The sequence below is a fragment of the Calypte anna genome, chromosome 14, assembly GCF_003957555.1.
Source record: "Calypte anna isolate BGI_N300 chromosome 14, bCalAnn1_v1.p, whole genome shotgun sequence".
In the NCBI taxonomy this organism is placed as follows: Eukaryota; Metazoa; Chordata; class Aves; order Apodiformes; family Trochilidae; genus Calypte; species Calypte anna.
In genome coordinates this window covers 666,716-679,119 of record NC_044260.1, presented here as the reverse complement: position 1 = coordinate 679,119, position 12,404 = coordinate 666,716, and positions in this window count along the sequence as shown.

Sequence of the window (12,404 nt, the reverse complement as noted above, 5' to 3'; positions counted from 1 at the left end):
GGTGGAATTTAATCAATATTGACAAAAGCCACTCACCAAAACAGGCTCATTCACTAATGAAAGCCAGATCTGGTGACTCCCTAGGGCAGGACAGCTTTGGGAAAAAGGGGAAGGAGGTTCTGGGAAAGCCAGGGCTCTCTCTCCCATGCTTCTGGTTCTCATTAAATCAGGCAGTGCATTTGAGGTTGGTTTTCCCAGCTTGGAAAATCTTTGGCTTGTCTGTCTCGTAGGTGCAGGATGCTCAGGAGCAGCCCTCACAGGAGCAAAGGCATGGCCCCATCCCCACCTGGGGACCTGGGTCTGTGTCACCCCACGGGCACCCACATCCCAGTGTCAGGCAGAGGCTGCAACACTTGCGGTGACAGCAAAGCCACCCCACAGCGGTGCCATGGTGTGGGGTACAGCAGGGCAGGATGGTGGCATGGGGCTTTGTCCTCCAGCTCAGACCACAGCCAGTGTCCCTGTGCAGTGACGTCTCCTCCTGCAAGCAGAGATGTTTCTATCCAAGCCGTGTCATCTGCTGGGTTTTCAACTCAAACATCCACTGATGCGGTGCCAGAAGAATCAGAGTTCTGTCTTTTCCCCTCCATCCTTGCAATTAAAAGTAGAAAACAGCCAGGACACCTCTGAGACCAGCCCCTTCTGACAACACAGGACATGGAGAAGCAGCCTAATTTCTGTGGCTGGCAGCTGGTGTTTCCCAGGGCTGCTGGCTCCATGCCCCGGAGCCAAACTGAGCTCCTGATCAGCTGGGGGCTGCCCAAAACCCTGCAGGCACAGCTGGGGGCTCGGGCATTGCCCAGGGACAGCAGGGACAGCAGGGACAGCAGGGACAGGACCTGCCTGGGGATTTCCATGGGCACCCAGGGGACTGCCACAGGGCTAAGCCAGCTGGCAAGAGTTACCCTGCAGGCACCCTGGTACCTGTAGCTGCCTCCAGAATCACTGGTCTGGGTTTATCAGGCTTTAAACATGGCTCTGAGGTTTAGAGTTGGACAAAAAAGTCCAGCTGCTTACCACCAGTGTCTACCCCATGGTGGAAAGCCATGGCAGCTGCTGAGCCTGAGCATCTTCCTGCTCCATCACTTCATGGGTGCAGCACAGTGACCCATCCCCACCCTAGCGAGGGGTCAGCTTAATTTGGCTTAATTTGTTGGGTGTTTGTTTTTTTTTTTATATTTCCTTCTCAAAAAACAGCACCATGTCCCTGAGCCTTCTGGTGTGGCCATGGGGCTGTTCCCGGAGTTGGGGGGGAGCTGAGCAGGATGGAATTGGAAAGAAGGAAGATTTTGATCCCCTGCCAAGCCTGCACAATCCCATCCAAGATCACACTGGCAGATAATGAGCTTTAATAAGCAGGCCACACTAATTGGTAAGTGATCCCAGAACTGTCTGTGGGAGAGGCGAGGGAAGAGCAGTGGCAGCTTCGGGTGAGGAGGGGGATGAGGCTGTGCAGCTCCCAGTGATCCAGAGGGCAGGGGCTGATGGAGCAAGGGATGCCTGAAGCAAGGGCTCTGGAGCTGCCTGGAGAAAGGGCTCTGCCCAACTGCTGGGCTGCAGTTGGAGGTTGCAAGCAGGACCATGAGTGGGGCTTGCAAGCAAGAGCTTGAGCAGGATTTGGAAGCAGCACCATGAAAAGATTTGGAAACGAGACCATGAGGGTCTGGAAGGGTTTGGAAGCAGAACCATGAGCAGGAACTGGAAGCAGGGCCACAAGTGGGATTTGGAAGCAGGACTATGATCAGGATTTGGAAGCAGAACTATCATCAGGATTTGGAAGCAGGACCACAAACAGTGTTTGCAATATCTCACCCCTGGTGCCCAGCTGGCTTTGCCAACATCACCTGGGTGAGATGCGTGGGCAAAACCAGCCATGAGAACATGTGGGTTTTGGGACTCTTCAGCAGGTGAAAAATGGGGCCCAGAGAAACGGAGGCTTTTCACTGCAGGGTGATGGGTGGCTGGAAACCTTTTTGCACCCACAGCCTTTGAAGCTGGAGCTGGGCAGGGTGGGCTGGGGTGGCCATCCTGAGCAGGCAGCTGTATGCTGCTGCCAAGGCAGTCCTAATCGGAGATCATTGTAAATTCCCCTCTCAAATGGAGTGGAAAAATGCTATTAAGCTAATAGAACATCACAGCGGAAGGAAGTTCTGCTGCCACAGTCTCCAGGGAATTGGGGTGTAATGAGGGGAAGGAGCAGGAGGTGACAGCAGCCCGTGTGCTCAGGGTGGTGGGAGACCCAACCAGCTCAGCACCAGCCAGCCCCTGTTTTCCTGTGCCCTGCCTCAGTTTCTCCATGTGGCCAAGGGACAGGAAGCTCCGCTGCCAGGAGACCCTGGGAGCTGGGCGTAACTTGCCATTACAGCTTGGGGAAACTGAGGCACAGGCAAGCTTGCCAGAATCACCCAGGCACTCGAAACCAGCAGCAGGATCCTGCATTCCCTGAGTGCCTCGGTGCCACCTTTCCTAGGAAAAAGCTATAGGAGGCACCTTGTTTAAACATGACCAACCCTGGGCATCCCGTAAGAAGCAGAGCCCCAGCCACAGCTGCTCTGCCAGGTCCCTGCAGCAGCCGTGCTCCCTTCCCAACACTAAGTGGCAGCCTCTGCCTGGCTTTGGGGCATCCTTCCCGAGGGGGTATCAGGGCCAGGGCAGCAGCATCCTGGGTTTTTGGGGGGCTGCAGCATCCTCCAGGTCTCAGGACTCCCAGCCTGGCTGCAAACAACACTGAAGGTCCTGCCAGGGGATTGTCCTCACCCAAAGAGCCATGGATATCAGGCTGAGCTCCATTTGGGGTTAGATGGGGTCAATTCTGCCTGCTAGGAAGGAGATAAGAAGCAGGGTTGGCAGCTGTTGGTACCATCTGCTGAATTAGAATGGCAACGTGCTAAAAAAGCCAGTATCTTGGGATGAAAATGGGCTGCTTAAGGCAAGGAGGTGTTTCTGCTGCAGGTATTGCTGGGAGCTGCTCTGCCCAGTGTGGGGATTTGCAGTGCCCTAAAGAAATGTAAAGGAGTTCTGGAATTGTCCTGTCTGGGTCTTGTGATGACAGTTTGGAGAATTGCTGCTCTGGATTTTCTGCAGCAAAGGATGGGGAAAAAAAAACCAAAAAAACCCCACCTGTAAAATCATAGAATGGTTTGGGTGGGAAGGGACCTTAAAGACCATCGAGTCCCAACCCCCTGCCATGGGCAGGGACACCTCCCACCAGACCAGGTTGCTCCAAGCCCCATCCAACCTGGCAAATGTCATTAAAAATAAACACCAAGCCCCTAAAACCACACCTTAATATTTGGTCAGCCCTGAAGTGGCCTGGCACATGGACTAGATGAACCTTGTAGAGCCCTTCCATCTGTAAATACTCTATTTATTCTATTCTAATTTTGGAACTCACTCCCACAGCCACCTCAGAACCTCTTTGGCTTTACATATCTCCTCATCCCCACACCCAAACTTGGGCTGCTGAGTTATTTTCAGCACCACCAGATGATTTGTGGCCACTTCTCAGAGGACAGGGATGCTCAGATGAACCATCCAGCATCTCCCTTCTCCTCCCTGGTGTAAATCAGCTGCTGATTTACGCCAGCAGAAGGACACTCCAAAGCACTGCTGTGATTTAGCGATCCCACGAGGACCTTGCCACTTCTGCAGAAGAGGTACAGTGGGTCTGTTTGTTTTCTCCTCCCAAGGAGAAAGCTTCAGTGATGAGAGGTGATGGCTGTGGCAGCTGACTGTGCTTCTCCTCCTGGCCAGGATGGGAGCTCCAAGAGCACAGCTTCATCCCAGGAAGGGAAAACATCCGCTGTGATTTATAGGAGGCAGGAGGAACCAGTCCCATCTGCTACCCCAGGCACCTACTCCTTTTTATTGGTTTTTTTAGAGCATGAAAACTAACTGAGAGAGACAACAGAGCTGCAGGGAAAGTGGCTTTCATGGTCATGGTTCTTGGGGAGGGAAAAGCTGCGACGCAGCTGGAGCTCAATTTACCTCCATGGGAGCCCTGGAGAAGATGAGCAACGTTTTGCAACCAGGAGAGTGAGGCAGACAAGCCAAAAAAGTCTCCCAGAGAAATGAGAACCTTCCCTCGGGGCTTTCTCACCCTCATTTCCTGACCCTTCCTCTCACCCTGCACACACTAAAGACATTTTCCCCTGTGTGGAGCTCTGCAGTGGTCCTGGTGCCCACCAGCAGAGCGTGGCCATGCAAACCACCCCTTGGCCAGGCTAACAAATGGCTAAACAACTGCAAAAGCACTTTGCAGCATCATTTTTTTTTTCAACAGACTTCGCAGCAGATTGGCTTTTACAGCACAGCTCTCCCTTCAGTCTCTTTATCCATCCTCCATCATGTACCACCCCCTCAAGAAAGGAAAAAAAAAAAAAAGGAGAAAAGCAGTTTAAAAACCCAGGCCATTTCAGAGAAACAGCACCCACGTACAAAATGGCTCCACAAGGGCTGCAGCAGCCCTCCATGCACTGATTTAAAGGCCAAGGAATCAACAGAACAAGCTGGGAAAGCTCGTGGGCTGGAGGTTTGCTGCTATTTTGGGGTGCTGAAGCTAGCAGCAGGCAGTGCTCAGGTTGGTGTGAGGGTCAGGAGGAGGTTTGCAGGTCCCACCAGTGTGAAAGTGTTGCTGAAGATGAGGAAGACCTGTCTGGTGGATGAAGCTGGAGGAGATGAGCAGAGGTCCTGGGCAGTCTGGTTGAAGCAGCACCTTCTGGGTGCAGGGTGGTGAGGGCTGGCACAGGTAACACCAGCCCAGTGAGCAGAAGGGTGTTGTTAGGCTTCCCACAGGTAAAATCTCTCTCTTTTCTGGCTCTGACAGTTTTCTGCTTGTTCCTTGGTCATCTCAGTGGTGGCCTCAGCGTTCTGGGTTTCTCCACACATTTGTATGGGAAGGTTAGAACCAGACAATTGTTTTTCTTGGAGAAGATCTTTAAGATCATTGAGTCCAACCATTAATCCCAGGGAAAAAGGCTTTCCCATGGAAGTGTTAATTGAGACTAATTGAGCCGTGGGGAAATCATTTGCATCCTCCAAGTCCATCACTTGCTGCTCATCACCCCTGCTTGCATTTTGCTCATGAGCCATTACTGGACCCGGGCAAATGGCCAACATTGAGTTACACCCCAAAACACGATCCCATTCCCCTCCCTGTGGCTGTCACCCCGTCCCAAACACCCCCAGGACCTCTGCTGGGCAGATGTTTCAGTTCCTGGCTGGAGCTGTTTGCTTTCCCAGCCCTCCCCTTGGCTTCTGCCCGCAGTGCCTTGTGGCTTTGGGGTCCCCCTCACCCCCATCCCCCTTCCTCAGGAACTCATTGGCGTTACTGCCAAATCCCTGCCATAGGTTGGGGTGGCCATGGTGCTGCCTCCTGTCAATCTCTTTTTGGGGCAATTTAGCAAAATGTTGGTTCATTGTGGCAAATGTCCTTTTAAGTGCTTTTTTTTTTTTTTTTTTTTTTTTAATAGCTTAAACACGTTCTATATGTGCTGGCATGCTGGGGTAATGCTGTGCCTGCAACCACAGCCTTGGAGAGCTGAGGACGTGCTGTTCCTCCGGGTAAACTCCTGGAAAAGTCAAGGGCAGGCTGGCACCGTGTCCCGTGTCCTCGAAGGGGACTGGGTCTGCTTCTGGCCATGATCATCATCTAACGCCACAGCCTTGCTGGGTGCCCTTGGTCACATCCCTCGGTGCCGGTGTTCCCCAGCCAGGATGATGCTGTTGGTGGCAGTGGGTGAAAATCCGAGGGGGCTGGAGGAGGGAGGGAGCAGGAGGCTGCTGGCCACACGCTGTGCTCTGGCAGGGCTGGGAGCTTCTCCCTGGGCTGTCCCTAGGATTAGTTTAATAGCGCGGGGAAATAACAGGATAAGGAAAAAAAAAATCACTCCCCTCCGAGCACTAAAAGCCAAGTCTCAAGGTTAATTGTCTGCCCTGTAGGAATCGCTTTTGCGTGCGGCTTCATTAGCATCCTTACAGCCAAGCAGAGAGAGCAAGCCCGGGCCCCGGACCCCACGGCCCCCCCGCCTGCTTCCCTCTCCACGTGTGGGGTGCAGGAATGATGGATCGCAGGAAGCTTTTCCCCACCAGCGGGGCCGGATTCGGGGCTGATGATGAACCCCTGAGCTGCTCCTTGGCAGCTGCTGCTGTGGCCTCAAGCCCCATCCCTGCGCCCTGGGTCCTTGCTGGGGTTGTCCCATCGCACTGTGAGCTGATGGAGCAGGGGGAAAGCATCCAGAAATGGGAATTCCCACCATGGGGCGGATAAAAAGCAGTTGCATGTCCTGCCGTGGGGCTGTGACTGAGGGGTGCAGGGTCTCCCCTGTGCGCCCAGCCTTCCTCCAGCCTCTGTTCCTTCCTCTTCTGCCCTTGGGATTTAGTTTCTCCCTCAGCAGCCAACATCCCCAGGGGCTCCCCACCAGCAACAACAAACCTTCTCCTTCTTCCTATAAATCACAGAGGAGGTTTCCTTTCCCATCCTGATGGCTGGGAGTATGAAGCCTGCCCAGGAAGTGAGCTGCAACCCAGCTGCTTGCCCTTTTATGGGGATCTACAAAAAAATCCCATATTTTGGCAAGTGGGAGATGCAGTGGGCAGGCACTCTGGCAAAGGGGGTGTCTGGGTTTGGGTGCTTCCAGGTGGTTTCTGGCTTCTACAGGTGTGGGAAGGAGGAGGGATGTGTGGAGGAGGGAGAGGAGACAGCAACTTGACTTCAGCAATAAGGGGATTAAACATCTTAAACCCCAAACAAGGTAAACAGTCTGCTTTGGTTTAGGTGGGGAAACCTCAGGCTTTTAGTTTCAGGCTGTGTTTTCTACAAAGCAAGGTCAGCTTGTGCTCCAGGTTCTTCATCTTGCTGAAAAGGTAAAGGCTGCAGCCAAATAAGTTGGCTCCAGCTGCTTCTTTCTGCTGAAACAACCCGAATCCTCACCCAGCAGTAGCACCCAGCTCCCAGTCTGCCTGCGAGGAGGATTGTGGCAGCAAAACCTTGTTGCTTGATTTTTCAGGGTCCAAGTGCCAAGGCAGGAGCCCCCTGACCCATTGCTGGGTGGGGAAGGGGTTGGTGGGGCTGCCCTCCCCTTCCTGCCACTGCCATTCAGGGCTTGGGGCTCCTGGTGGAGAGGAGTAATGGATTTTTAATTTGTTTAAGGGAATTAAGCTCTTGTCTGACTACTCACATCACTTCCACTTTCATTAATTTCTGAGCTGCTTGCCTGGTTTCCTTTGGCTCTGGCAGGGGGGTGGCATGGCAGGGAGGGCAATTCCCTGCAAATCCAACAAATGCTGGTGGCTGAGGAGAAGCAGGACACCCCCTTAGCCCCATCCCCGTGGTGGGGGATGCTTTTGGTCACCCACTGCATTAGTCTCATGGGCACTGGTGAGCAGCAGGGACTGATGGAGATAGGGCATGGGGAGCTGGCAGAGCTTGGGACCCATCTGCAGCTGAGCAGGGCCATTTCATCCTGATAGAGGAAAGTGTCTGCCCAAAGGATGGGTGGAAGTAGAGCAGAAAGTCCCTGGGATGCACCAGGGAGAAGGTGGGAAAGGCTCTGCTGGGCTTCCACACCCCTCCAGCTTTTAATATCAGTTCAGCCTGGGGTGAGTGGGATGCCTGGTGCTTGCTGGCCATGGGCTGTCCTGGGGTTCCCAACCTTCTTTCCAGGGTTCTTGACTTTCTTCCAGGGGTCCCTGACCATCTTTGCATCTTCCTTTTGAGATGCTTCTGCAATATAGCTCATAAACAACTGCAAAAGCAGAGGGTAAAACAGAGAAGACAAAAATAACAGCAGCAGGAGTGGGCTTGAAGTAAATAACAGCAAAACATCAAAGAGGAGGAGGAGTGAGGCTCTGAGGAGGTATTTATAGCCAGGTTCTGTGGTTCCTCTGGATAAATCTGCATGCCCCCCATGGAATCTTCTTCCCTGGCCTCCAGAAGGATGTGTTTGTGTCTGAGACATCAGCCCTTCCCTGGGGGGGTTAAGCCCAGCAGAGCAAATCCCTGCAGCTTCCAGAGACTGCCTGGGGAAGAGCTGATGCCCTCAACAAGCTCTGAGCCCAGCTCTCTGCAGTGCTGAGCACTGGGGCTGTTACACATGACACAAAGCAGCCCCCACCACCAGGCTCTGCCTCCTGATGAGGCCTTAACAAGATTGGGTTTTTTTTCTCTCTGTATCCCTCCTGGGTCTCACATCTGGAGCAAGGCTGATAGCCTGGGAAAACCTGGCTGCCAGCAGAGAGAGGGATGAGAGGTGGCTGTGGAGGTGATGCTGAGTGCTGGGGTCGTTGGACTTGATGAGCTTAAAAGTTCTTTCCAACCCAAATGACCCTGTGATTCCTCAGCTGCCTCCTTCATCCCTGCTGCGGTGAGCATTAGGTGCTGGCAGCCAAAATGTGGCTGCTTGGCTAATGGGGACACCCTCATCATACCTGTCTGGAGCTGATGATCTGCAGGGAAGGTTTTTGGAAGCTGGTTGTGTCCTCTGCAGCTTGCACCCTATGGGGAAAGGTTTGTAGGTGCAGAAAGGACTGGGAAGAATAGGCAGCCTTAGGAAAAGTTGCTCAGTCTCCTTGGGTGGACCCTGGGGGGCAGTGGGGGCTGTTTCCCCCCTTAAAAGTGGGACATGTTTGTGGCCAGGGGATGTGGGGGCAGTGACCTTTCCAGCTGCCTCCTGCTTTGTGAAGCTTCTGCTTCTCTTAAAGCATCTGTTCCCATGAAAGGCACTTTGGAAGGATTTAAAGGGTTTTGGGGGATTTAGGACTTTGGAACAGAGCAGACAGGCAATAAACCCTTCAGCCAGCTGTGCAGCCAGGACCTTTTGGAGAAGAGAAAGCTGGGGGCATTTCCACCTGCCTGGAGCCCCAAAATATCCTCCCTCCTTGCAGCCATCTCCCAAGCTGTGGGAGCAGGAGGGGCTGGTGACTTCTGCATGCCTGGGCTGCTGCTGCTCTCTAATGAGACATGGGGTTTGCAATTAAGCATTAGGGAGTACCCTGGGGACAGAGTCTGCTGTTGGAGCCCAGCTCAGATGAGTTCAGGGAGGGAGAGACCTGATCTCCCACTTAGCAGATGGGTCACGAACAGGAGATTCATTGATCCCTAGAAAAGTAAAGCCTCTGCTTCATTATTGACATGCTGGGGATGAACATGGCCACGGGGAGCAGGGAAGCTGCTGTGAATCCTTCCCTAAATGTTGTCTGTGGCAGACTCAGAGAGCAGATGATCATCTCCACCAGCACGGATTCAATGGGAAGGAACCTGCTCCTTCCCCCAGTGCCCATCACACCCACGGCTCCTGGGGCACTGGAAATAGGCTGGGGGCTGGAAAGCTGCAGCTTGGTGCTGCTGTGTCCATCCCCTCCTTCTGCAGGTTGAGGCACAGCTGCATGATGAGGACACGATGCTCTGGGTTAAAGCAAAGAGAGGGCCAGGGCAGAGCACCCAGGCAGGAGCCATGGGGCTGCTCCCCAGCTCTGGGCTGCCCACGGAGGAGGTAGCTGGGGGTGATGCCAGGCTCTGGGGTGCTCACCAGGGCTGTTTGTGCAGAAGCATAGACTTGGTGAGTCCCCAGAGAGCTGGTTTGGGTGCAGGGAAGGTAGAGAAGAGGCAGCCTCAGGCAACAGGAGCACAAGACCTTTGTGCAAGGTCTTGGACACTCTGCTCCCCAAAGAGGACCTTGAGTACATCAAATGTTTTGACTGTAAAAGCCATGGGGCTGCTGTTCCTCCCCTCTGCCTGCAGGAAGGACAGATCCTGCTCTGTCCTCTGCTGCATTTCTGATTTGCCCTCCCCAGATCTGCTCTCCCTGGGGGGAGGTTTTCCTCACTGGCTCCTGCCAAGAGTTGCTGGCAATAACTTCCCGGTGCCCTTCAATGCAGCTGCTCGGCACAGCAGATGGGGACGTGGGCTGTAGCTGTGCCAGGCCAGTTGCACTGCAAGCCTGGTTCAGGTTAAGCTGTGCCTATGCAAGTAGCTCCTTTTACACCCAAAGTTCCCACTCCTTCCTGAAGATACCTACTGAGATCCTGGTGTGGTTATTGGGAGCATAACCCACGAGCTGGAGCACGACTGCACAGAAGCCAGCATGGTAACAACACCCACAGGAGAAAAAGCAAGAGAAGGACTGTCTGTCCCCCACGTGGAAATCCTGGAGGTTTTCCTGGCTCTCTACATGAGCAGAGCCATGCAGGGGACGTGGCTTTTGAGGTTCCTTCTCCAGGGAATCACACTGAGCTTCTTCTGGTTCAGGGCAGGGATGTGTCATCCTGCTCAAGTGGGTGTTGGAACTTCTGGGTGCTGATTCTTTCTTTCAGGAAAGCATCTCCTGCGGGCAAACCTGCCTGGCAGGGTGCCCCTGACGCCAACACAGACATCCTCAGCTTTCAGCAGTGAACAAACCTGCCCCGTGACACGGCCCCTTTGCTCAACAGCTGCTCCAGGGGCAGATTTTGAGCTCCCAAAAGCCTTTGGCTGAGATTTCTGGGTGCTGCCAACACATGGAGGAGCTGGGAGCAAAGCATCCTCCTCCCAGCCTGGCTTTCAGTTTGGGATCACCTGAGGCTTTTGGAGAGTTCAGGAAGAAGGTGTCGATCCTTGCTTGGTTGCTGCACCCCTGGGCCTTTAAGGGAATGCCAGGAGCAGTTGGGACACGGGAAGAAGGAAAGGAGCAGCTGCTTCCCTGGATTTAAAGGGATCAGCAGCCGAGCGAGTCCCCGGCGTTACCCAGGGTGTAACGGGGAGCAGAGTCTGACTCACATTCCATATGTTCCCAATCCACCACATTCAATCAAGCCTAATAAAATTGATAGGGGAGCATTGAAAATCTCGTGATTAATTCTTTATGATCTGTAATAGGGGAGCTGTGTGCCAATTACTCGAGTAAATCATTCATCAGAATATAAATAGAGCTAACCTCCAGCACAAACACCAGAGGATTTCCACTCGGATTGCAGGGCTGGATTGCAGCACTGCATGGCTGGTGACAATGTGTTATCTGATGGAGGACAGAAGAGGTTCTGCAACTTTGCTGCTTCTGCCCAAGGTTTTAGCTCCGTGCTCCAGTGTTCTTTGCTTCTCCCCAGGCTTGCAATGCCATCCTTTCCAATGTGTTTTGATGCTCCATCCTTGATCTCCAGCACACATCAATCCCTGAGGGATTTGCCAAGGTTAAACCCACGGGGGTCAGCTTGATTTCAGGGCAGGTTTGGAGATGTGGACAGTGACACAGCCCTTGGGGAAGGGGACACAAAGGATTGGGAAGAAAGGCCCAGCCCCACGCTGCACCCATGGGACCTCTATCAGCAAGGGAGGTGGCTGAGGTGGGGCCAGGTGGATTGCAAGCTCAGATACGAGAAAGCAAGGTCACTGGCAGAAAGCAACCTCTCCTGGTGACCACCAAGGCTCACGGAGGACAACCATAAGGTCTGGTTCACACAGCAGGAGCAATGGGAAAGAGGGGGTTAGGGGAGCTGTGGGCAAGCAGTGGAGTTGAAGAGCTTGTCCTGCTTCACAGAGGGTGGCAGCAAGAGTCACCTGTGGAGAGCAGAAGTGCTGAGTGCCTTACATCTCCTTTTTCTCAACAAGAAAACCCATCTTTTGGCCCCAAAACTTTCTCCTGGACTCATAAGGAGAGATGTCCCTTTTTGCTGAGGTTGACCTGGCTGCAGCTTCCCAACTCATGTCCTGTTTCTAAGGGAAACCTGCAGGACAGCACCCCCTGCCCTGGACCTCCACGTGCTGGGAGTCTCCTGGTGCTTGAAACACCCCAGAGCAACCCCCTGCTTCCAGTGAGCATCCCTCACAGGGCTGGGGCTCTTACAAGTGACTCTGTTCCAGTGCCTCCTGCCCACGCAGGCGTCTGCAGCTCCACATCCATCTGTGACCTCTCGGGGCTGTGGTGGGATTTCAAAGGGCATCGAGGGGGCTTCAAGCTGAGAAGGGAGTTGGGAAAGCAGAGAGCAGTGTGCTTGGAAACGGAGAGCTGGATCAAAGGCATGCCACGGGGAGAAGGGGAGGGATGGGGACACAAAGAAAAATCCAGCCCTGCAGAAAGCCCTCTTTGTCTCCCTCACAGCTGCAGGGATGTGTCTGAGGCAGGATGGAGGCCGATGCAAAGGGGCCCCACTGCCACAAACACCTCCCGACCCTCCTGTGTGGAAAATGTTCCCTAGACAGGAAAATGGTCAGCAGGAGCAGCGTGGGGGCTCCAGTGTGATTCCCTGCCCCAGACACAGCTGAGCTGGTGGAAGAGCAGCAGGTCCTGCAGCACAAACCTTCCCTGGGTGCCCCCCCAGTGTGAAGTGACAGGACAGCCATGTCCTCAAGCAAGAAGCCAGCAGGACAGCTCAACCCTCTGCACATCCTCACTGTCCATCCCTCCCCAGACCCACTGCTCCTCCAAGCCTGC